The sequence below is a fragment of the Zalophus californianus genome, chromosome 10, assembly GCF_009762305.2.
Source record: "Zalophus californianus isolate mZalCal1 chromosome 10, mZalCal1.pri.v2, whole genome shotgun sequence".
Classification (NCBI taxonomy): domain Eukaryota; kingdom Metazoa; phylum Chordata; class Mammalia; order Carnivora; family Otariidae; genus Zalophus; species Zalophus californianus.
In genome coordinates this window covers 48,997,743-49,023,491 of record NC_045604.1, presented here as the reverse complement: position 1 = coordinate 49,023,491, position 25,749 = coordinate 48,997,743, and the positions used below count along the sequence as shown (strand labels likewise).

Below are 25,749 nucleotides of genomic sequence, written 5' to 3'. Positions count from 1 at the left end.
CTTCAACAACCACCACCCTGATCAATCAGCAGCCATCAACATTAAGGCAAGACCCTCGACCAGCAAAAGATTACAGTATACTGAAAGCTCAGATGATGATTTGCATTACTTAGTAATAAAATATTTTTAAATTACGGTATATACAATTTTTTAGATGTAATGCCATTGCACACTTAATAGATGTATACTGTAAACGTAACTTTTATATGCAACGGGAAACCAAAAAACTAATTTGACTTGCTTTATTGGGATACTCATTTTATTGTAGTGGTCTGGAGCCAAACCCATAGTATATCTGAGGTATGCCTGTATTTGTATTATTGCAAAGTGGAAATAACCCAAATGTCCATCAGTGGAATACTAGTTGGCCATTAAAAAGAGTGAAGTACTGATACATGCTACAATATGGATAATACTAAATTAAGGTACAGGTACAAAACAAAATTAAGGTACAGGTACAAAAACTAAAATCAGGTACAAAAGGCCACATATTATATGATTTCAGGTATATAAAACATCTAGAACCAGAAAATTCATAAAGATAAAACTTAGATTAGCAGTTGCTATGGACTTAGCAGTTGGGAGGAAGGGAGAGCGAGTGCTAATGGACACACGGTTTCTTTCTGAGGTGATGAAAATGTTCTGGAATGAAATTGCGGTGATGTTCATATAACTTTGTGAATATATTTTAAACTACTTTAAAAGGATGAATTTTATGGTCTGGGAGTAATATTTCAATAAAGCTCATGTAAAAAAAAAAAAGCCTAACAAAGCACCTCTGCCTCAAAGTCTTCCTATCTAATTAAGGGTAAGAGCCAAAGACCTTACAACTTTACACGATCTGGCTTCCTATTGCTTCACAGACCTCATCTGCTTTTTTCCACCTTAGTCAATCCGGTTTACCTGCAGTGATCTCCTGACTATTACTGCTTCCAGACCTTTTTAACTCTTTTTTTCCCTCATCCCCAAAACCCAGCAACCCTTTACTAAAAAGTCAGTTGCTCAGAGATGCCTTCCCTAACTACCCTCCAAAATTGTAAAGCTCTCCAGCATTCCCTATACCCCTTCCTTGTTTTATTTTTATCCTTGGCACTGTTCACCCTAACACAATATATATTTTACTTTTTTATCTCATGTATTGTCTTCTCTTCCCCCAAGAATGTAAGCTCCTTAAGGGCAGAGATTTTGTCTCTTTTATCCAACTGCATCCCAGGGCTTAGAACAGTGCTTGGCACATACTGTCACTAATGTTGTAAATGAGTGAACAAAAATCAGGAATATAAGTAATTGAAGAGGGAGCTACATTTTTTATACCCTTTTTCCAACTGAAATTTAAGTTTCCTCTAGGACTATGAGACTAAGGAAGTGGGGAAAAAAGAAAGAACTGGGTTTTTTTAGTGTCTTAAAAGTAAAATAATAGAGACAATTATACAGTCATTAAAATGAAAAGAAAACTTTATTTGATCCAGGCAAATAATTGTTTATTTCTTAATCATGAAGGCCTGGCTGGGATCCACAAATACATTAAGTACTCAAAAAATGTTGACTGATTTGAAAAAAAGAAGATAGCAGGAGGGGAAGAATGAAGGGGGGGAAATCAGAGGGGGAGACGAATCATGAGAGATGATGGACTCCGAAAAACAAACTGAGGGTTCTAGAGGGGAGGGGGTGGGGTGGGGGATGGGTTAGCCTGGTGATGGGTATTAAAGAGGGCACGTTCTGCGTGGAGCACTGGGTATTATGCACAAACAATGAATCATGGAACACTACATCAAAAACTAATGATGTATGGTGATTAACATAACAATAAAAATTTAAAGAGGAAAAAAAATGTTGACTGAATTGACGGTGTGGGCCTAAATCAGGGATCAGTAAACTGTGGCCCACAGCTCTATCTATCTATCTATCTATCTATGTTGTATTGGAATACAGCCATGCCCATTCTTTTACATATTGTCTGTGACTGTTTTCGTCCCACAGTGGTGGAATTAAAATAGTTGTGACAGAAACTATATGGCCCACAAAGCCTAAACTATTTACTAGCTGATCCTGTACAGAAAAACTGCTTGTCCTCTGCCTATATCAGCCCTTGTGGGATACAGAATAGTACAGTAGGAAATGTGGTCAAACGTTCAGACATTCAAATTTCATTTCTACCACTACCTGTTCCTAAGACAAGTTTTCTGATCTTTGGTTTTCTCATCTGTGAAAGGAAGATAATACCTATCCCACTTGTTTGTTGTTTAAGAATTTTAAATGAGATATTGTATATAAAGCACTTAGTGAAGTGCCTAAAAAAAGTAAGTTGCCCCCCAATAAGTGTCACGCGCCCACACATCTATTGCACATACACCTGGAAACAAGGAAATGTACATACCCTCAAATAGAAACAGTCGCCAAGCATTTTCCAGATACTTATCAATATTTCAGGAAAATAATGAATAAAAATAAAATCAACAAATGTCAATAGTAAGTACGTACCACACATAATCACCACCAGAATGTATGGGATTTGGTCATTTGTTGAGATGATTATAGTCAATCATTTCTAACGTCCTACTCACAGTATTGTGCCCTTGGCTCATATTTTAGCAAAATGTACAGCCTGCTATAGAATGCTTACATCTTCAGGTGAGTTTTATTGCTTTATTCTTTTTTTTTTTTTAGGATTTTATTTATTTATTTATTTGACAGAGAGAGACACAGCGAGAGAGGGAACAGAAGCAGGCGGAGTGGGGGAGGGAGAAGCAGGCTTCCCACTGAGCGTGGAGCCTGATGCGGGGCTCCATCCCAGGATGCTGGGATCATGACCTGAACCGAAGGCAGGCACTTAACGACTGAGTCACCCAGGCGCCCCTATTGCTTTATTCTTAAGGAAAATTTTACATAAGGAGGATTAATTCATGCTATGTTCTGGTTGTAAGCAAGGAAAAACGGTATGATGCCTTTTATGACAAAATTTCAATCCAAAGCTTTTTCTCGGGGTGCCTCATTTGCTAACTCTGTTTAGAGAAATCAAGGTTCTAGTACCGGATTATTTTGATGATATCTTTCTGCTTATACTGCCTTTTCTTTAGTAAAATACATAAAATAAAAGATTTATTTGTTTCATTTCCCAGGTTTTATTTTTGGTTGTTGATTTGGAGACTAATGGTGTGGATCCTTACATCAGGAATATATGGAATTCCTTAGCACTTATCTATATAGAATCACAGTCTTGCTTTCACTAATCATTTAATAAACATTTAATCATCCACTGTGTGCTAGGCACTAAAACATTTGTTTTAGGTTAGTAGAGCACAGTTTTTCCTTTAAAATGCACCAGGTGTAGTGGAAGAAATCAATATGTAAACAAATAATTTCAACAAAGTAATAGGAGCAATAACAATGAAAGTATGGATAAGAAAGCTATTAATTCTGCCTTAAGGTGTCAGGGAAAACCTGGAGAGGTAATATTTGAGCTGAGTCTCAGTGGATCAGTTTAATATTGTCAGGTGTACATGGTAGAAAGAATGATACCTCACCAGTCAGTCAACACAATTTTTGAGCATCTGCTATGTGCCAGATAATCCTGTAGACATTATCAGTCTGTAGACAGTGGGGATACACCAATGAACAAAATAGATTACTTTCTTGTGGAACATGCAAAGGCATGGTAGTGAGGTAGATTCCACAGCATAGGTAAGCCAAGGAGAGTCTGGGGGAGTGGCTATCAGGAAAGAAGAAGGAGTCACGTCACACCAAAAAGTTTCAAGTTGATGCTCTAGGCCAGTGGTTTCAACCTGGGAGCTCCAGAGATACTGTTGTGTCATTAGGTTCTTACAAAGGGAATATCAATTCATGTTTAGATACTGGCAAGCATAGACTGTGGATTTTAATAAAATGTTTATATATATGTGTGTATATATATATGTATATTTGTCACTACTTTTCAATTTTATGTAATTTTGAATAATAAAGTTTGGATTTATTTAAACATGAATTCATAATACCTTTTTATTTTTTATATTTTCTGTCTTCTCAATTGGTAATATTACTATAACTACTTTTAAGTTGCTGTCTGTTAAAATGACTAATTTTTTTTTAAAAAGATGCTAAAATATTTAGCTATCTCCTCCCAGTGTTGAAGCTTTTAATACTTTTAGAGCAGCAAAACAAAACTTCAGTAAATATTAAGCGAACACTTTCTAAGTGCCAGGCACTGCTCTAGCCACTGGGACTATAAAGGTTAATATAAAACAAAGGTCTGTGTCCTCAGGAAACTTACAGTCAGAGTTAACTGGAGTCCATATGGAGAACAATGATGTCAATATAAAGAGGAGGGTCTGGATTCAGGATATCTGGAGGTGGTAACTTTTTTTGTTGTTGTTCCATCAAAATCATTTCCTTTATTTACTGTTGTTCTTTTGCACGGCACATCCATTCTACCATGATATGAACAGTCCAATGACTGATTCTGTTTGATAGAATTCTGGTTTGGGAATAGAAATTATGATATATTTAAATATTCAGTGTACAACATATATTTTGACTTTTTTTTTAATTTCTAAGAGACTGGAAAAGCTAGATAAGGCAAGTAACAAAATTTTAGAGTATGAGAACTAACAGGAACATCAGAGATCTTTTGATCTCTTGGTTTGTAACTAAAGACAAACCAGGGAGCTTTTAAAAATAGTGATGCCATGCCCAGCCTTAGGTTGAGTAAGTGAAAATTGCTGGGAATGGGGTATGGGATTTGGTATTTCTTTTTTTTTTTTTTTTTGTCATTTGTCTGACTTACTGGTTATTTTTTTATTGTTATGTTAATCACCATACATTACATCATTAGTTTTTGATGTAGTGTGCCATGATTCATTGTTTGTGCATAACACCCAGTGCTCCATGCAGACTGTGCCCTCTTTAATACCCATCACCAGGCTAACCTATCCCCCCACCCCCTCCCCTCTAGAACCCTCAGTTTGTTTTTCAGAGTCCATCGTCTCTCATGGTTCGTCTCCCCCTCTGACTTACTCCCCTTCATTCTTCCCCTCCTGCTATCTTCTTCTTTTTCTTTTCTTAACATATGTTGCATTATTTGTTTCAGAAGTACAGATCTGTGATTCAACAGTCTTGCACAATTCACAGCGCTCACCATAGCACATACCCTCCCCAATGTCTATCACCCAGCCACCCCATCCCTCCCACCCCTCACCACTCCAGCAACCCTCAGTTTGTTTCCCGAGATTAAGAATTCCTCATATCAGTGAGGTCATATGATACATGTCTTTCTCTGATTGACTTATTTCACTCAGCATAACACCCTCCAGTTCCATCCACGTCATTGCAAATGGCAAGATCTCATTCCTTTTGATGGCTGCATAATATTCCATTGTGTATATATACCACATCTTCTTTATCCATTCATCTGTCGATGGACATCTTGGCTCTTTCCACGGTTTGGCTATTGTGGACATTGCTGCTATAAACATTGGGGCGCACATACCCCTTCAGATCCCTACATTTGTATCTTTGGGTAAATACCCAGTAGTGCAATTGCTGGATCGTAGGGTAGCTCTATTTTCAACTGTTTGAGGAACCTCCATACTGTTTTCCAGAGTGGTTGCACCAGCTTGCATTCCCACCAACAGCGTAGGAGGGTTCCCCTTTCTCCGCATCCCCGCCAACATCTGTCGTTTCCTGACTTGTTCATTTTAGCCATTCTGACGGATGTGAGGTGGTATCTCATTGAGGTTTTGATTTGGATTTCCCTGATGCCGAGCGACATTGAGCACTTTTTCATGTGCCTGTTGGCCATTTGGTTGTCTTCTTTGGAAAAATGTCTGTTCATATCTTCTGCCCATTTCTTGATTGGATTATTTGTTCTTTGGGTGTTGGGTTTGATAAGTTCTTTATAGATTTTGGATACTAGCCCTTTATGTGATATGTCATTTGCAACTATTTTCTCCCATTCTGTTGGTTGTCTTCTGGTTTTGTGTACTGTTTCTTTTGCTGTGCAAAAGCTTTTTACCTTGATGAAATCCCAATAGTTCATTTTTGCCCTTGCTTCCCTTGCCTTTGGCGATGTTTCTAGGAAGAAGTTGCTGCGGCTGAGGTCGAAGAGGTTGCTACCTGTGTTCTCCTTTAGGATTTTGATGGACTCCTGTCTCACGTTTAGGTCTTTCAACCATTTGGAGTCTATTTTTGTGTGATGTAAGGAAATGGTCCTGTTTCATTCTTCTGCATGTGGCTGTCCAATTTTCCCAACACCATTTGTTGAAGAGACTGTCTTTTTTCCATTGGACATTCTTTCCTGCTTTGTCAAAGATTAGTTGACCATTGGAGGTGGTAACTCTTAAGCAGTGAGAATTCTCTCACGGAAGGCAGACTGCTAGAATAGAAAGAAAGTAGATTACTGAGAACAGAGCTAATGTGTTGCTAACACAGGGGAAAACTCTTAGCTTTTGAAGAGTGTTGTTTTCTCATAGCAAACCTAATCAATCTCCAGAGAAAAGGGGTATTAGTGATTTATGGGTCTCTGAAAATACCTCTACTGCTTGATTTTTCTCTGCCTATTAATGAAGTGTAAGCCTGTGAAATAATCTTAAATCCAAGCATGTAAGTATGTGATGTAAATCATGTTGAAAATCCATCTGTCTCTGACTCCTTCACAATGACAGTGTAAGTGTTAGGACTTGAAGGACAGTCATTCCCTACGTTGGCGGATCTCTGAACCTTCAGCCCAACAAGCTCACTTCTCTGACTTCTTTCAGATTTCAGCCCCCTTTCCTATTCTCTCTCTCTCTCTTTCTCTCTCCTCACCCCACCCCACCCCTTTTCTTTCTTGCTAAGAAAGACAGAGCTATTGACTAGAAGCCCAGAGTTGCCCCCAAGTTCCGACCACCAGCTCGAATTCTTATGAAGTGGACTTGTAATATCCTTAATGTTGCTGTTGGCAGTCAGTTCCAGATTCCATTATTGTCGATCAATGCCGTCGCCATGTGAGGTGGGGGGAGGAACGGAGGAGGAGGAGGAGAAAGGAGGGATGAGAGCTTCCTATTCACGGATTTATCAACCTGCCTTTGCTCGCAGGAAGTCTTCGTCAAGGGGGCTGAGATGCTGTTGAAATAGCTAAAGCAGGAAGGGGTTAGGGGGCTGCAGTTCTCTCTGGTTCACTGAAAGGAAATTTGACAACCTTTCTTCTCGGAACAAAACAAAATGCTGAATTTGTTTTTTTGCCTTTGTTTTTGTTTGATGATATGCTTTACTTAACTGATTAGCTATTGTGCTGTCTGGTTATCTAAGCTGCTTCAGTGTAGGAACCTGTTTCTTTTTCTTGAGTAGCTTTATTCTTTATTTTCCTTTGCTTTCTCCTGTCATTAAACACAAATCATTATTCAATTTTATCCTGGCTTCTCTTTCAGGCTAAAGCTTAACACCAAGAGACAGAAGGACAAATCTCCCTTCCCTTCTCTTCTGTCACCCTCTTTTAACCCTCTGTTTCCTTCCCCCTCCCCCCTGTTGTGTTAGATTGATGTCACTGAGACAGAATTCAGAGTGGAGGGAGGATCACATTTGCTCTTTCATCATTACCGCCTAGCCAGCAATTTAAGTGTTGGACCCCCAAGAATTTAGTCTTTGTATCTTTCTTTTCCCACTCCATCATTCAGTAATTGTGCTCTGTATGGAAAAGTTTTCTGGCTGGAGAATGAGTCTCCTTTCCCCCGGTGATGTGGCCGAGTGGTTGGATAGTAGCACCGAAGAGGAGAAGAGCCTTCTGTCATTTCTGGGTACGGTAGGGCTCCGCTTGTTCTTTTAACCGTTTGTTGTCTGAACTTCTCTGACTTTGGGGAATAAGACCCCAGATTTTCTAAAATCCACTTTTGTATTTTTAAAAGGGGGTAGAGGAATTAAGAGGATATGTTTAAGTTGTTTGCTTTTCAAGGTTTGTTTATGTCTATAGAAAGAGTGTCACCAACATTGCCTATGAGAAAGAGACAGTTTGCTTTGCTTTAACAAAGAGTTCTAGCTCCGTGCATAGCTTACTATGTCATCCGGTCAGCTGTTCGTGGTATTTAGACAACTTCTACCAGCCAAAATACATTATTGTTTTACTCTACCTCTTTGTACAGTCATGATGAGGCTTGCCTTGTAAGAGTGGCAGTGTGCTTTGTGTGCAAGAAAAGCCAACATATGGATTGAGAAGTAGCTTTTATGCAAGGTGTGAAATATTTGTAATGTTCATATCAAGATTTCTACTGAGTATATAAAATAGGACACATGGACCAGCAGTTACTTAAACTTCCCATTTATGGATGCTTTCTAATAAATTTCTGAGTAAAGCAATTATTGATCATGGAATTATTGATATAATAAATTCATAAGGAAGTTAGGTTATAAATCCACTTGTGTCATCAGTGTAATAGGAGAGCTTGATACACAAATTCTATTTGTGAATACTGTTGTTAGATTAATAATTGCCTTGACATTTTTTTAATAAATTTCATTTGTCTTATATTTCACTAAATACAGATATACCTTTCTTATAAGTGAGCAAAATTTATGGTCTTCTAATTTATTCCTCATGAGTATTACCTATAACCTAAGAATAGTCTTCTGCCATTTCAAAAGATATCTATCTTTAAAAATTTTTTATTATATTTAGAATAAGTTTTTGTTTTATTTAATTCAATTATGTTGTCAATCTTAACATTCTGTACATGATTTCTTTTTTTGTGCAGTTTAGATGTAAAGGGTCATCCTAATCAGATCTTCTCTAGTTCTATAAAGACTCAGGTATATATATTTTTATATTAATCCTACTCTTACTTTGTTTATCATAGCCTCACTTGTCTTGGGTATTTGGGTGACTCTAAGAAATATGTGTACCTCTTAAATCCTCATTTCTCTGAAGCCTGTTCTATTCTACTTACTTCCCATTCCCCTCCCTTCCACATACGTAGAGAAATATCAGTGAAGAAAAGCGAGTACAAATATCCCTAAGTAAAACCAACCATTTAGACCCTATTGCATCATGGGAAAGGAAGGTAGAGTCATCGCTAAACAGCTTTCCCTTGCTCTTGCATATTTTTCTGTATTCTAATTATCTACCCTCAAGATTAATTTATTGCTTTTTTTGGCCATTACCCCACTATGTCTAAAAAGAATTCGCTCAAATACAGAGTTGGGAAAATAAAAGGTAACTACAGTTTATACCCCCTCCCTCCCCCACTCTCATCCTCTGTTTAGGAGAGTTAATGAATTCCTCTTTATTCACAAATGGAGGTGGTAAAGACAAAGGATGTTAGAACATGCTTTGAAGAAAAATGCAAATTCCTACAAATTATCCACTAATGGGAGGAAAACTTAGCATTCGTAGTAGATAAAACACAGATAAGTCAGTCATGATTCTCCTCAAGGGCTGCAAGTTTAGTTGCTGAGAGAGTAGATAGCTATCGGTCCCCTGCTCTACTGTGGCAGTGGTGAACTTGGACGCCAGCAAGTCTTATTTGGGGGATTAAATCTCTCTCCTGAACATGGGTAGCAAACACCTCCATATTTGGATAAACAGAAATTTACTAAGTTCTTCCAGAGGAACGATGAGGAAAACTATCTCAAATATAGCTTGTAATAGCTTGCGGATTAAGCAAAGCTCTTATGATGTCATTGGCTAATATAGTTACCATTAATTACAACATGCTTTTCCCAGTGAAGGTGCCAAGAGAAAAATAAGAAGCCTGAATCTACTTTATGGTGAATCTAGGATAAGTGGAACCAAAAGAGTTGTGTCAAAGAACCTATCAAATTAGGCTTTCTTTCCATAAGCAATGATTTCTCTCTAGGAGAGGAAATGAAAGGAAAGCTCTTTGTGTTGGTTAGACTTTACTACTTCACTTTTGAACAATAGCAACTTAACTAATGTTCAGGCCTTTCTGTTGATCTAGTGCAATCCTGGTTTGATGAAACTTCATAAAACTGTGCTGTGCATTATTCTATTCAAAAGCCTTCCATGTCTCCCTCACCACCTCCCAGATAAAATCAAAACACCTTACTCTGGAACTTATTCTGGCCCTTCTATTTGACATCCATATTCCTTTGGGGAGGGGCCAAGGGGCCCTTCATTCCACCAAATGGATTAACTTTCTATATCTTACACAAATGTTGCCCTTTGCTACCATCCCACATACTATTTCTTCTATTTGGCAGTGTCCCCTCATCTAAACTGAACTTTCCATAACCCTGCCCCTGTTTCAGATCTTGTTCATGAACAAAATACTGTGCTAGGTACTGTGGCTGGATATAAAGAGGTATAAGATAAAACTGCTTGTGAGAAATGTAGAGTTTGGTTGGAGAGAAAACATGAACTATGTATAATTAAGTGAGAAAGATTTAACGATAATTCAAGACAACGGAGAAAATAAAAAAAGCAGTACCTGATTGTGAAATGATGTATCTAGGCAAAAATTGCCTTGGAAATTTGAAGCAGGGAGACATCATTTTCAATTAGGAACACTGAAAATTGCTTTACACAGATAGGATTTAATCTGAATCTTAAAAGATAGGGTGGATTTTTATAGAAATGGAGTTTTCTGTATGGAAGGAGTATCATGAGGAATATTAAATTATGTTCATGTCTAATGAACAAATTGATTTGAAAGGAATGGGAAATTTGTGTAAAGAAGTGATGAGAGACGGTACTTGAAGGATGTTTGGTGGCTCACTGGGTAGGACCTTTCCTGACAATCTAATAAGTAACAATTTTATCCAGAAAGCAGCTGGAAAGAATTAAAGATTATTGAGTAAGAAAAAAAATGTGACCAAAATAATTTCTTAGGAGGACATGTGAAAGTGTCTCAACAGGGGGATGAGACCAGAAGCAGTTAAACCTGTTTGAAAGCTATCAGGGAAGTCCAGATATGGACTAAGTGCCTCCAAGTGCTTATTTGGTATTGAAACTAGATTGTGAATCCCTCCGTAACAGGGGCTCAATCCCCTGTCTTTTCAGCACCCAGTACACTCCAGGTACAGAGGAATATTTGCACAGCTGATATGAAGAACTGAGATGAAAAGATGGAGAGATTACAAAGGATCTATCAACAGAATTGCTCACAGATTGGAGGAATGGGGAAGAAAATAAAGACTTTTTGAATTTGAGAGGATGGTGGTTACTATTAACAGAAATAGAAAAGTTGGGAAAGGGAGTCAGTTTTTGAGGGAACAAGATGAGTTCGGTTTAGATATATTGAATTTGAGGTGACTAGTATATATTCAGATAGAAATACAGTTCTAATGATTGGAAATGAAGTCACAGGTAGAGAGCAACATTTGGGAGCCATCTAGAGAAGAAAGATAGTTGAAGCTCTAAGCATCTGTCAGTGATCTACTGTTGAGAAACTGTCAAGGTAAAAACAGAGGTGAGGGACTGAACCTTGAAGAACACCAGTTTGGGGGAGCGGGGTAGGGGTGGGGTAGAGAGGAAGCGGAGATACAGAGGGAATGATCACAATGATAGAAGGAAAGCCAGGATGGTATGGTATTACAAGTGCTAAAGTAGAAAAAGGTCAACAATGTCAGTGGTTACAAAAGACAAAAAAAAAAAAGTCAGGAAAGACCACTGGATTTGGTAATTAGGAGACTTTTGATAGCTTGTGAAATGATCAGTTCCATTTCATTCATTAGAGTAGAAGGAAGAGAAGTCAGATTTTATAATATTGAGAAAGATAGCAGATGGTGAAAGCCACAGGTTACATCTCTTGCCTGGAGAAATCTGTGACTAATAAAAAGGAAAAGTGCCTTTTTAAAAATTGGGGAGACTTGTACATATTTTTGGTATAGGAGAGAGAGCAAGCTCTTGAGCCTATTGGAATAACTGAGGGCACAAAATCCTTTATGAGTTTGAGAGTGAGTGTGGGATTAAGGGCACAGGGTTAACCTTTTGAAAGGAGAAACTCATACAGGAACCAAAGATGCTTGTAGAGACGTGACAGTGGCAAGTAGGGAAGATGAGGGAGATACTGCAGGTGTAGTCATCTTACAGCATGTGACTATCCCAGTCTTGCATTGCGTTTAGTTATTTGTGTGTCCACCTAGCATTTCCCTGTGTCTGCATGCTAGGGACCTTCACTTCATATTTTGGCATCTTCCAGAATAGCACCAAAGAGGTGCTTAGTAAACACTTAATTTTTGAATGAATGAATGCTATTCAAATACGCAAAAGTTTGCGATTCAGCCATTTTCACAGTTAACCAAATTGGTCTGTCAGCGCTATCCTTTCTCCTCCTTTTCTACACTGTTGTCTGCTCTCATATCTGCAAGTAACATTTAAGGTACATTGGTAGCATTTGCAGTTATTTCAGTAGGTTGTAATTGTGTTTTCTAAATTCTAGAATAAGAAGGAAAATACCCAAATATTTTGTATTACTTTGCATTTTCTAAACTGAATTTAAGTGATTTTTTGTTGTTGTTGTTAAGTGAAGTTATTTGATAGAAGAGGTCTATAAAAGAAGAATATAATTTTGGCAAAACCTAAACATTTTCTTTTTAAAGATTTTATTGATTTCAACAGAGACAGACACAGCAGGAAAGGGAACACAAGCAGGGGGAGTGGGAGAGGGAGAAGCAGGCTTCCCACTGAGCAGGGAGCCCGATGTGGGGCTCAATCCCAGGACCCCAGGATCACGAGCCAAAGGCAGATGCTTAACAACTAAGCCACCCATGCACCCCAAAACCTAAACATTTTTAAGTTTCTAAATGACTCTACTGACTATGGTAAATTATTTTGTATTGATAACTATTATCTGATTCCAAAAATTACACCTAACCTCAAGGGGAAAGTATATTCAAAAATTAAAACTCTCATTTCTGGCAGAATGGCAGATATCCTGAAAAATAACATAGAAAAACTAGAAATGGCCTATTAATGAAACAAACATTTTAAACTACATGGTTGACCTCTTTTCTTGGGAAAGAAAGGAAATCCTCTTGGAGAGAAAAAAATGAAACTAAATATCCAGGTAGTAAAATTGTCCTGGGGGCATTTGCCAGTCTTAGAATTCTGGAATGTTAAGTTTTGGGGTTTGTTGTTTTGTTTTGTTTTTGAATTTCCTTTTTTTTTTTTAAGATGTCATTTATTTATTTGTCAGAGAGAGAGAGAGCATGAGCAGGGAGGAGGGGCAGAGGGAGAGGGAGAAGCAGACTCCCGGCTGAGCAGAGAGCCTGATGTGGGACTCGATCCCAGGACCCTGGGATCATGACCTGAGCTGAAGACAGACACTTAACTGACTGAACCACTCATGCACCCCAGAATGTTAAGTTTTTAAAAAAATTTTTTAAAGATTTTATTTATTTATTTGACAGAGAGAGACATAGCGAGAGAAGGAACACAAGCAGGGGGAGTGGGAGAGGGAGAAGCAGGCTTCCCGCTGAGCAGGGAGCCCGATGTGGGGCTCTATCCCAGGACCCTGGGATCATGACCTGAGCCGAAGGCAGATGCTTAACGACTGAGCCACCCAGGCGCCCCCAGAATGTTAAGTTTTAATAGCCACAAGGTAGGAGATGAGCCTGGGGTCCAAACAAAGTGAGGAATTAGAATGGAAATCCTTGGGGCACCTGGCTGGCTCAGTCAGAGGAGCATGCAGCTCTTGATTTTGGTATCCTGAGTTTGAGCCCCACATTGGGTGTGCAGATTGCTTAAATAAATAAAACTTTAGAAACCAAAAAAAAAGGAACCAAAATCCTCACCCCATTGTTTCTCATAGGACTGGGTCCCTTGATGACTGAAAATAAGAAAGAAAAATCTGGTCACTGACAAAAACTGACAAATCTTCCTTATCTTAGACTGGACTACTGGTCAGGGAGGGAAGAGGATAAAGATCCTCTGAGAATTAATAACCACGGTTCTGATAAGGCAAAACTAAAATAGTGGACAACAGTATATGTGTTAGATAGGAAGGGGGTAATTCAAACTGAAGTTTTTTAAGATCATTGAATTATTCAAGAGAAGGATAGAAATCAAGATTAGCATTAGGCCTTAAGTATATGTGTTGAAATGTCAAGGACAGCTATTAAAGAATAGAAATAGAGTGCATGATTTCAAAAGCAGTAGAGGAGAAAATGAATTTTTAAAAACTTGATCAATCTGAGCAGACAGAAAATCAGGAAAAAAGCATTTTAAAAAGTGAGTAGAAAACACACCAAGATGGTAGAAATAAAATCCAACTACATCAGAGAATACAATGTTGGAAAATGTTAAAAGGTAAGGATAGCCAGACTCAATTTTTTTTAATGTTGTGAATGAGAAAGACATAAGGACCCAGGAGGGTTAAAAGTAAAAAGTTTGGAAAAAGATATCTTTGGCAAATTAAAGAAAGCTAGCATATCCATGAAAACAAGATAAAATGGAACTTGATGTCAAAAACCATTTCTAGGAATAAAAGGGTCACTTAATGATAAAATGTAGAAATTGCTAGAAAGATACAACAATCTTACATGCACCCAATAACAATGTCTCAAAATTTATAAGGCAAAAGTTGACAGAAATATAAGGAGAAATTGATAAATCTACAATCCTGTCCATAAAAAGTAGTAAAGCTAAACATAAAAAACACAATAAGCTTGAGTTAATGGACATGTTTAGAATCCTGAATCTGGCAATTATATAGTCTTCTCATACACATATGGGATCTTCATGAAAACAGTCCATAGACTGGGGGCATAAACAAATTTCAATAAATTTTAAAGCCTTTATATCATACAGAACACATTTTCTTGATCATAGTTAAACTAAGTTAGAAATTAGTAACAGAAATTTACGTGAAAAACCTTTACTGGGACGCCTGCGTGGCTCAGTCAGTTAAGTATCTGCCTTCTGCTTGGGTCATGATCCCACCCTGGTAATCAAGTCCCACATCGGGCTCCTTACTCAGTGGGGAGCCTGCTTCTCCCTCTGCCTGCTTCTTCCCCTGCTTTGTGCTCTCTCTCGAAGAAATAAATAAATAAACTCTTTAAAAAATAAAAAAACCCTTACTTTTGGATTCTTTTAAAGTTGCTTATCCAGAACTCTTCAGTCAGAGAAGAAATAATAATAAAAATTATAAAATAGAACTGAACATCCTGAAAACAGTACATATCAAAACCTGTAGGATATTGTGAAATAGTTATTAAGTGAAACCTAACAGCTTTAACCTTTTATATTGAAAAGGAGAAAGGCTGAAAGTTAATGAGCTAATTAAGCATTTGTCTCAACAAGTTATATATATATATATATATATATATAATATATATATATATGCATGTCCAAAGAAAGTTTAGGGAGAGAAATAATGAAGATAATAAGCAGATAATGAAATGGAAGACAAATAAATGTAATAGAATCAATAAAGCCTAGAGTTGTTTTATTAAAAAGTTCAATGAAAATAGATAAAACTGTCAAGATTTGATCAAGTGAAAAAGAAAGCACAAAGAAACAATGTTAGAAATAAAAAAAGGGACATAATTATAGAAAATCAGAGACTTGAAAAATAAGAATCTATCATGAACAATTTTATGATATTTGAAAAGTTAGATAAAATGGACATTTTATTTTATTTAGGTGGGAAGGGGCAGAGGGAAAGGGAGAGAAAGAATCTTAAGCAGGCTCCATGCCCAGCACAGAGCCCCACGCAGGCTCACAACCCTGACATCATGACCTGAGCCAAAATCAAGAGTGGGACACTTAAGAGCCACCTAGTCACCCTGAGAAAATGGATATTTTAAAGAAAGATGTAATTTATTAATTGACTATGGAAGAAACAAAATATAAGTGGGCTTATAACTGAACCTTGAAAGAAATTGAATCAGTATTTTAAAATCTACCATCTATTGTAGTTTGATTGCTCATGAAGCTTGACTTCTGAAAAGAAATAAATGCTGGATTACACTTACATTACTGTTTCCAATCAGTGGCAATTCAGTTTTCATCAGAAAATGAATAAATTGACATTCTGATAATCTAAATTGAAAAAGAAGCAAAAAATCCCAAGAGTCATGTCAACCCGTAAACATGGCAGTTGAATCCCTCTTGAGTCCCACAGGTGGTCATGGTTCCCTTTGTGTTTGAATCTTACACCCTTTATTTAGGCGATTTCCTTAGAAAAAGAAAAAAAAAAGTTCTTTCAAAAAATTTTCTGAACGGGATGTGCAAATAAAAAATTTGAGAAAATCAAGCTGAACAGATATCTAAAGAAAATGGAAATGAGTAAGATGTCAAGACTTAAACCTTATTACATTTAAATGTGCTTCTTAAGAGAACCTGGAAATTTGTAAATTCTCAAAAAGAATATACATAGAAGGAAACACCTCAAAACTTTTTTTTAAAGATTTTTTTTTTTAATTTATTTGCCAGAGAGAGAGAGAGCGTGCATGTGAGAACACAAGCAGGGGGAGCAACAGGCAGAGGAAGAAGCAGGCTTCCCCCTGAGCAAGGAGCCTGATGCAGGACTTGAGCCCAGGACCCTGGGATCACAACCTGAGCCGAAGGCAGACATTTAACCGACTGAGCCACCCAGGTGTCCCAGGAGACACCTCAAAACTTTTAAATCTAAGCTCTCATGAAGCTCATTTATCAAAATCTCAATTATAGCAGAAGAGTCAAACTAATATACATAAAAAGAGTGATTCTTAAACTTAACTAGATGTTTCACTTTAATTCCATGTGAATTAGAAATAACTAGAAAATTTATTAATTTTATGTGTATTAAATTGAACCACATGAAATTGTATACGAAATGATATTTTACCATTTGAACATACAAAAAATGGCAAGTCTATATGACCCAATGTGTTTATTAAAGGAGAAAAAAACAGGTGTCCAGACTATGCTGAACTATTTTTTAGTTGTTTAGTTAAAATTTGTTACTAATTATTATCTTTTCTGTTTTAATACTCCCTGCAAACAAACAAGAATTGGTGCAAATGGTTTATGAGAACATTGCAGGAGACATGTTTAAAATGGAGAGAATTCTTTTTACTGAAACTTGTTTTATTTAAAAATTGAGAAAAATCATTATTCAAATCTTGCATTATTCAAACCCTATTCAAGACAGCAGTTGCAGAACATTTTACTGGGCCAGAATGTAGTTTGATACCCGAAACTAAAGAACACATAATCAAGTAATATCAACTTCTACAAATGTTAATTGGAAATCAAAGAAATGTCAACAATTAGGACTAGTTTTATGGAAGTAGGTGAACTGACATTGGTATTGAAGGTCACCTTCGATTTGGCATATAGGTGAAAACCATTAGCAAACACAAATGCAGGGGAACGAATACGGCCAGTTTGAGATCAAAGATCATCTGTCTAAGGCAATTTGTTGGAGAGTGTTGACAGAAAAGAAAGGTGGGGCCAGGTGTTTTTTTCCAGTGCCTGACTGTCTAAAGATCTCTAGGAAGGTCATTACACCAAGAAAGTAATGTTTTAGGGAAACTAATCTGGTAATGGTGAGCAGGATAGCTTTCAGCAGAGAAAGACAAAGGAGTCAGTGAGATCAGTTAGGGCAGTCCTGCCATGATCTGCGTGAGAAGATAAAAAGTCCAGGACTGGGGTGATAGATGGTAGTGTAAATGAAGTCAACAGACATTTTTGAAATGAGACTTGGCAGTGTTGATGTCATAAGGAGTACAAATCAACATCGCAGGCTACACCCTTTTCTGATACCTTCACTAAGAAGTGATGTCCAATGTAAACATTTTTTGTTTTTGTACAGTGCTATATGTATATTTGACCCTCAGTACATGATTAAGTTCTCATCTTTATATTAGAGGCCAAATATTTGTGTTTTCAATACTTCAGTACTTTAAGTACTTTCTATTAATGTCTGTTTTGGAATAAAACCCAAACTAGTCCTTTTTTAAAATTTTATTTTATTTAAATTCAGTTAATTAACATATAGCACATTATTAGTTTCAGAGGTAGAGTTCAGTGATTCATAGTTGCATATAATACCCAGTGCTCATTACATCACGTGCCCTCCTTAATGTCCATCACGCAGTTACCCCATTCCCCCACCCTCCTCCCTTTCTGCAACCCTCAGTTTGTTTCCTATAGTTAAGAGTCTCTTATGGTTTGTCTCACTCTCTGATTTCATCTTATTTTATTTTTCCCTCCCTTACCCTATGATCCTCTGTTTTGTTTCTCTTCCACAGACTAGTCTTAAAAGACCCTGGCATAATCAAGGACCAAATCTTTTTGTTTTTAATTTTTAAAGATGAATACTGAAATCATGATATGAGTAAATCAAAGATTATCCCTACAATTATATATGAAACATAATAATAATGAGAACATGTTAAGTTGGTTATAGAAAAGTTTAAAGTTCTTACATCTCTATAAAGTTAGAAAACATAGTGCCTTCCAGAGTTGAACATAAAATCTTATTCACCAAAATGAAGCTGTGAAATTAAGAAAGTGTTACAAATAACTGGGTTGAAATGCTCAAAAATGTTATTTTTTGCTGAACAATGTTTTCTTATTTAAAGATTATTCTTTGTAAAACCTGAGACTTTAATGCTGTTTATCTACTTTTGTGTCATAGAATTAGCCTAAGTAGTTACCTCTCCACTTAGGTGTACTGAAGATTGCTTTAGGAGGATAGAAAGACAGGGTTTTATTTTATTTAATACTTTATTTTTTTAGAGCAGTTTTAGGTTCAAAGGAAAATTTAAGAGGAAGGTAGAAAGACTTCCATATACCCTTATCCCCACACAGGCACAGCCTCCCCCATTACCAATATCCTCCACCAGAATATTACATTCGTTACAATTGATGAATCTGCATTGACACATTATAAGCACCCCAAGTCCATAGTTTACATTAGGGTTCATTTTTGATATTGTACATCCTTTGGGTTTGGACAAATGTATAATGACATGCATCCATCATCACAGTATCATACAGAGTTTTTTCACTGCCCTAAAGATCCTTTGTGCTCCATCTATTCATCCCTACACCTAAGGGCAGGTTATTTTTGGAGGGCTTTTTAATTGAAGAAATCAGTAGTAGATATTTTTTTATAGTCGTTCCTGTTTGTTCAAATTTTTTCACCATTGCATTAAGACACCTTTCTCTCTCCTTAGCCCATTTCCTTACTTCTCTTTGTTTCTTAACTAGAATATTGTTATTAGCATCAATGTTGCAGGATTGAGTTTTCTTTGATGGCTTTTTTTTTTTTGCAATAAATTATCCCTCGAAGAGTATGATTTAAATCTTTTTTAAAAATTTGTACATATATGGTGGCAGATGTTAACTAGAGTTATTGATCATTTCACAGTGTATATGAGTATTGAATTATTATGTTGTACATCTGAAACCAGTATCATTGTATATATCAGTTAAACCTCAATTTATTTATTTATTTATTTATTAAAGATTTTATTTATTTGACAGAGAGAGACACAGTGAGAGAGGGAACACACAAGCAGGGGGAGTGGGAGAGGGAGAAGCAGGCTTCCGCGGAGCAGGGAGCCCGATGCAGGGCTCGATCCCAGGACCCTGGGATCATGACCTGAGCCAAAGGCAGACGCTTGACAACTGAGCCACCCAGGCGCCCCTATACCTCAATTTAAAAAAAAGAAATGCAGGGGCACCTGGCTGTCTCAGTCGGTAGAGCATCCAACTCTTGATCCCGGGGTCGTGAGTTGAAGCCCCACATTGGGCTTGGAGCCTAGTTTATTTATTTCTTTAAGATGTTATTTATTTATTTATTTGAGAGAGAAGGACTGTGAGCGGGGCGAGGGGCAGAGGGAGAGAAAGAACCTCAGACTCTGTGTTAAGCATAGAGCTGGACACGAGACCCAGTTCCACCACCCTGAGATCATGACCTGAGCCAAAATCAAGAGTCAGACGCTAAACTAACTGAGCCACCCAGGCACCCCTGGAGCCAAGTTTAAAAAAAAGTTTTTTTTAATGTTTATGCCTATGCTATACCCTCCATTTCCCCAAAGGTTGTGATTCAGTGGGTCTGAGTTGGGCATCTGTGTTTGATTAAAAGCTCCACAGCTGATTTGAATTCACAGCCAGGCTGGCAAATCACTGGTTAAGTGGAATGCAATGTGATAACACACTTTTTTAAAATTGAAGGATATTTAACATACAGTGTCATATTAGTTTCAGCGATTCTATACATTACTCGGTGCTCAGCACAATAATATAATGCTGAGTGATTTAATTATCTTTAAAATATGAAGAATCGTGTCCATATTGTTAAAGTTCTTTGAGTTATTTTTAGGAAGAGGAAAATTGGAGTTTCCATGATTATCTTATTTCTTCTCCGTTACAGCCCATTATATAAAAGACTGGGAGAACAAGATAGTATGCATGGTAATTAAAAAGTACAGACTCTAGATCCAGACTGCGTGAGTTCCAATCCTGATTCTGCCCTTGACCAGCTGTGCAAACATGGGCAGAGCAATAGAACCTCTTTTTCTTTCCTTATCTGTAAATGGTGGTGGTAGTCACTGTTCCAGAGAATTATTGTGACAATGGAAGAGATAACTCAAATAAAACACTTAGCATGTAATAAGGGATCATAAATGATAGTTTGGTGTTGCAGGTATCCTTGTTATTCTGTTTTTATCATAATTATTAAGATCCCTGTTGGTTATCACTAAGAACCAGAGATACACTTTGTATTTGAAACTTAAGCTACCATGTAAACATCCCTGCATTTTGTAATGTAATGTAGGAATGTAAACATTCCTACTATTTTCTTAGCCTTTCTGGTTGAGACTGTTGCACTAAAAGTATTCTCTCCTATCCCATCCAATATCATCATGTGAAGAAATAGAATACTTGTGGGTGTCCAGACTCCTTGACCAGAGAGAAATCCTTCCTCCTGTTATATTAATTGGAAAATTTTAAAATAATAAAATAGAGAATAAATTTGCTGAAGTAAAGGTGGGGAGACTGAATGGCTTTACTTACTGAGAATTCACCACATTTGTGTACTTATCATCAATTTGTTCAGATTGAAGTAAGTGTTGAGGGCATGCAAACTTGAAAGGTCTGCTTGTTTGAGCGAGGTACTGCAGTCTAAGTGATACAGATTGGATGGATTAATGTGGCTCTGGGGATTTGTATTTCAGAGCAGCTGAGTGGTAGTGGTAGTGTCAGTACATAGGCTTTAAAGCTATAAAAATGGGATACAGCAGGAAATGTCCTACTGAAAAGCAGGTGGATGAAGTCTATAAAACGCCCAGGTGCTATGGTGTTGGCAGCTCTGTAAATGCGGTCTGTAATTTTCTTCTCTTTGTTCTTGTCACTTTTCCTTTACAAAATTGCTCTCTGCCCAAATCTTTAAGGTCTCATTACCTTTAGGAGTCCATCAACAAAACACGCAATCCCATTTACATGAAGCCTTTTCTCTTTCACCTTTTGCCATTTGTTTTTGAGGTCCTTTACTGAATGCATACAAACCCATTGCCTCATACTACTCCTTCCTTCCCATTCTGTTCCTTAAACATCGTCTCTGTTCCTGTGGAAAAAGAATCCTCCTAATTTAGAATTCATAGCATAAAGAAATAACGTTATTTGTTCATTTTATTCATTAATAACTTGAGCCAGTGACATAGCCTATCTTATTTATTGTCATCATTTGCGCAATATAAAGGCAAATAGATGATAGTGAAGTGGGCTCATTCACAGCACCCTGAAATTTCAGTGACATGAATGGGTGCAGGAACACAGTTTGGTGTGTATTCAATTTTCTGTCATGCTTTGTTGGAATGTTACTGATTTTTAAAAAGGTTTTTGAAGTGAGCTGAAGAATTCCCCTTTTGAGAATAATACTAGAACACTTGTTTCCTAAATATAATACCAAAAATATTAAAGGGGCCTGTGAATAATTATAATTGGCAGAGCATTCACATTCATTCATGTTTTATAATTCTGTACACAAAATTACTAGGAATTGGCTTGGGTTGCCATTTATGGGAAGTATTGGGGCATACTATATATGCCACATTGACTGCGCCCAGGAACATGTAATGGTTTTCTGATCTGTCATTAACTAGAGAATTTTGCTGTAAGAAGGCTATTTTGGTTCCTTACATCATTGTCTACCAAATTAAAACTTTATAAATGTCTTTCTACATTTTGTTCATCTTTTATGTTGAATTTTCTGAAATTACTTTCACATTGGTATTATTTTCTTCTTTTAAATTTGGCCCCGATATGCTCATCCAAGAGAGTAATAATTGTTACTACCTCAGGGGCTGCCCCAAGGACGAAGAAAGATAGATTCCAGATCCAGCACTTAGCACAAAACAAACACTCAGTATTAGCTAAAATTATCATAAAAATACTTCTGCCTCCAAGAGGTGCCTAAATAACTTTTATAGTACCTCTTTTTCTCTTTAGAGAAAGTATTTTGAATCATTTCTTAACGATGGTAACTCATCCTAAGAGTGGCAGACATTATCAGAATTCATGACATCTGAGCCCTGTTATTAGGTTAGTATATGCATGTATGACATGATGGTATATGAACTTTGGTTCAATGTGACTGAACCAAAATAAATGCAGTTGATGCTTATCGATATTTGGGCATAATGATAACAGATACCTTTCTCATTTAAGATATTTTCAGAGGCTTTTGGAACCTAACCCTCAGTCAATATGATAAAAGTATTAACCTTTACTGTCTTTCCAAACATAATAATATTCCAGAATTATTTCAGTCAGTCACTTTTCAAGGTCCTGAAAAGAAAATAAGAAAGTGCCAGTAAATATATCTCCATAAGGTTTCTATGTGATTTGTACGTTTTGGTGAAATATGTTTGACCAGGTGATTTTTCACTTCAGAGTAGAAAGCTCAAGTCTTTACACATAGGCCTATAGAGCCTACATGGCCCGAGCACAACTGCCCCAGTCTCAGGTTTTCTGCTACTCTTTGTCCCTACCAACACCAGTCACGCTGGCCTCCGTGCTGCACTTTACCCTAGAAGTTTCGTATTGGCTTCCCACTGCCTGTAGTGTTCTTCCCTAATAAACCTAGAAGGATGACTTCCACATCTCCTCTTCTCAACACATCTACCCATTCACTATAATTATTGTAATGAAATTACTACACCTCTTCATCTCCCTTACACTGTCCTACTTTTTTTACTCCTTGAAATACTTTTTGAGAGTTGCTTCCTGATAAGTGAATTAAGGCCATGAACGACACAACTATTAGGTTCCAAAGGCAGAGATTGACTTCTGTCTGTTGAACAAGCACATCCTCCACCAGAAGTGCCTTTACCCCTATAATCCTCCAGCTGTCAATTTCTTTGCCACACTTTCCAAAGAAGGCACATCAACAGAGAGGAAAATAGGTGTTAGGTAGAATAAATGATGTTATGATACCAGACTTTGGATTTAGCCCCTTTCTTTGAAAAAGCTAATTTTGCACCGAAGCATATAAACTCATTCATCTTGTCTTCATCTCTGGTTGGTCTGAATAACCCAGGTTATTAATGAAGACCAGAGCAGAAAAGGTGAGATGCTTTACACAGGAGATAGTTGGTAGAGCTGCTAAGAAAAGCACCCACATGTTCTCTCTGTTCAGTGTATGTTTCATATGGAGCTGTATTGCAGGTTATCTCTCATTAAGAGAAGTAGTCACCTTACCTTGGTTCATACCCAATGGCAAAGGAAATGAAGAAATAAATTTGAAACTTAACCAGGCTTTTATATTTTATAACTTTTTTTTTTTTTACCTTTCAGTCTGAAGGTGAAAAATATTTTTAGAGGATGAGAAAGTGAACAAAACAGTTTCAGATCTTTACTGAAACAGTACTGTAAGTCTCTGTCTCAGTCTTAGAGAGTGAGCATATTTAAAAATGACTGTGATTAAATATTATGACTATGAAAGGAACAATAATTTTTATAGTGGGTGAAAATAATGTGGTATATGTAGCATGAGTGGGGGCAGGGGAGAGAGCTGTCTAATTTTGGTCTACTGGAACCAGTATAGATTTTCCTTCCAACTCAGCAGAAATGTGGCTTTAGGAGCATAGTAGCAGCTTTCCTTTCTGCTTGGAGATTTAAAGTTAAAGGTACCTGGACCAGTTTAATAAGCAGGCTTGCCTGTGACTAATCCAGCATGCTGTTAATTCGGTTCTTGCTGATGCTGCTACCTGGTTCTACGTGGCCATTGGTGCTTGGGGTATATATTCTTTTCTCAGCTTTGAAATAGTTCTGAATTTTCTGAAAATGAAAGAACTTGGGTATTCAAGGGCCTTGTGTGCATCGTCAGATAAGTTGCATTGTTGTGGGGGCTGAGAAAGGAAGTGTAGACCTCTCATCAGTAGTTGATTTAGCTTATTTCCTCTTTGCCCTCTTAGTGGCAGTTGTTCAAACTTCGAGAAAAATTTAATTTCTCCTTTTTGAACCCAGTGATATTCTTTAAGCTCTGCCAGAGTTGTGATTTTTTTCATGATGCAGAAAGAGAATCTAAAAGAGAAAGAGAAGTACAACAAATAACATATTTGTTAGAGTTTAAAATGTGGCTGCTCGTTTTAGCGAATATAATTTCACATTGTTAAAAGCCTGGAAATATATTTATTTAGTGATTTCAGATGCCTGAAAACTAAAAGTTGATATTTGAAAGAAAATGAGGAAATAAGGTTCCATTTTTTTCCTTATCCAGAACATTGCAAATTAAGGAAAACTGTTTACTGGATCATTTTATTCTTGCTAATGGAACTTATTTCTCCAGTTTGGTTTCTCCATCAATTATTCAGATATTAAAATATGTTATACTGTAATATTCAGTCTCATGTATCTTCTAATTATAGGTCCTTATCAGAGGAAGAATGAAATTTTCTTTTATCTTCACCAGCCCCTCTCCCCACCAGCCTGCCCCCCCCATACAGTAGAAATGCCTAACTTGGATAATCACTCTTTAAAGTCACACTCCTAAAGTCTGAAGATCTTGTTCCGTGTGCTTTCAAAACTGATTTGTTTAAATTTGGTGCTTTGTGTGCCATTGCCATGAATTTTAGCTAATTATACTGCCATTTTTTAGAAGTCGTGTGTGTCTAATTCTGAAAATGACTTTGTACATTAAGGCTCATTTAACCACTGATGGTTAGAGAGAAGTTGAGAGACTTACAGTTATTGGTTGTAATTTTAAAAACAGTGATAGCATGGGACTTTCTTGTACTGCAGGCATATAAGACGCTATGTTGGCAACCTCTCAGTCATTAGGAATGTTGCAATTTGGCTTATGTCTTATGGGTCAAGATGTCACGCAGAAGATATGTTTAGTCATGGAAAGGAAATCAGTGTCCATCATGCAAAGATAGTAATAGGGTAAGCACTTCCAATTGGATTTTCATGGGAGGGATTGATTTGTGTGCATTACTAGGTCTGTGTAAAATGGTGTCCTTTTGGCACTAGCTGAATATAAATTTCAATAAATGTTTTTTCTTGCTGCAGATTAGTGTAATACAGTGAAATTTTCTGTAACTGAGGGGAGGCAGTGGTTGGGCGTCTGCTAATAGCCTGAAAGTAACTAATGAGGATGTGCAGTCGGAACGATTGATTGAATAGCTGCAGTCCTGTGTGTTTCTTTCTCGCTTGCTCTCTGCAAGCTGTAGAGAGGGAGGGGAAGAGCAAGACACAGGGAGGGAGCGAGAGAAAAAACGCTTTCTCTTAAGTGGAAGTAGCACGGATCCCAGGGGCCAGGAGGCCAGAAATGGAAGTTTAAACTGCATCTGTCTTTTAAAGGGAGAACAGCAGGAATCAAAATGTCA

At 37.2% G+C, this 25,749-nt stretch overlaps 1 protein-coding gene across 9 annotated transcripts in view; it reads left to right on the top strand.

Annotated features, from left to right (window-relative positions):
• RASAL2 (RAS protein activator like 2) overlaps nt 1-25,749 on the top strand; it is a 355,523-nt gene that overhangs the window by 240,335 nt on the left and 89,439 nt on the right. The gene's annotated exons all lie outside the window — the stretch shown is intronic.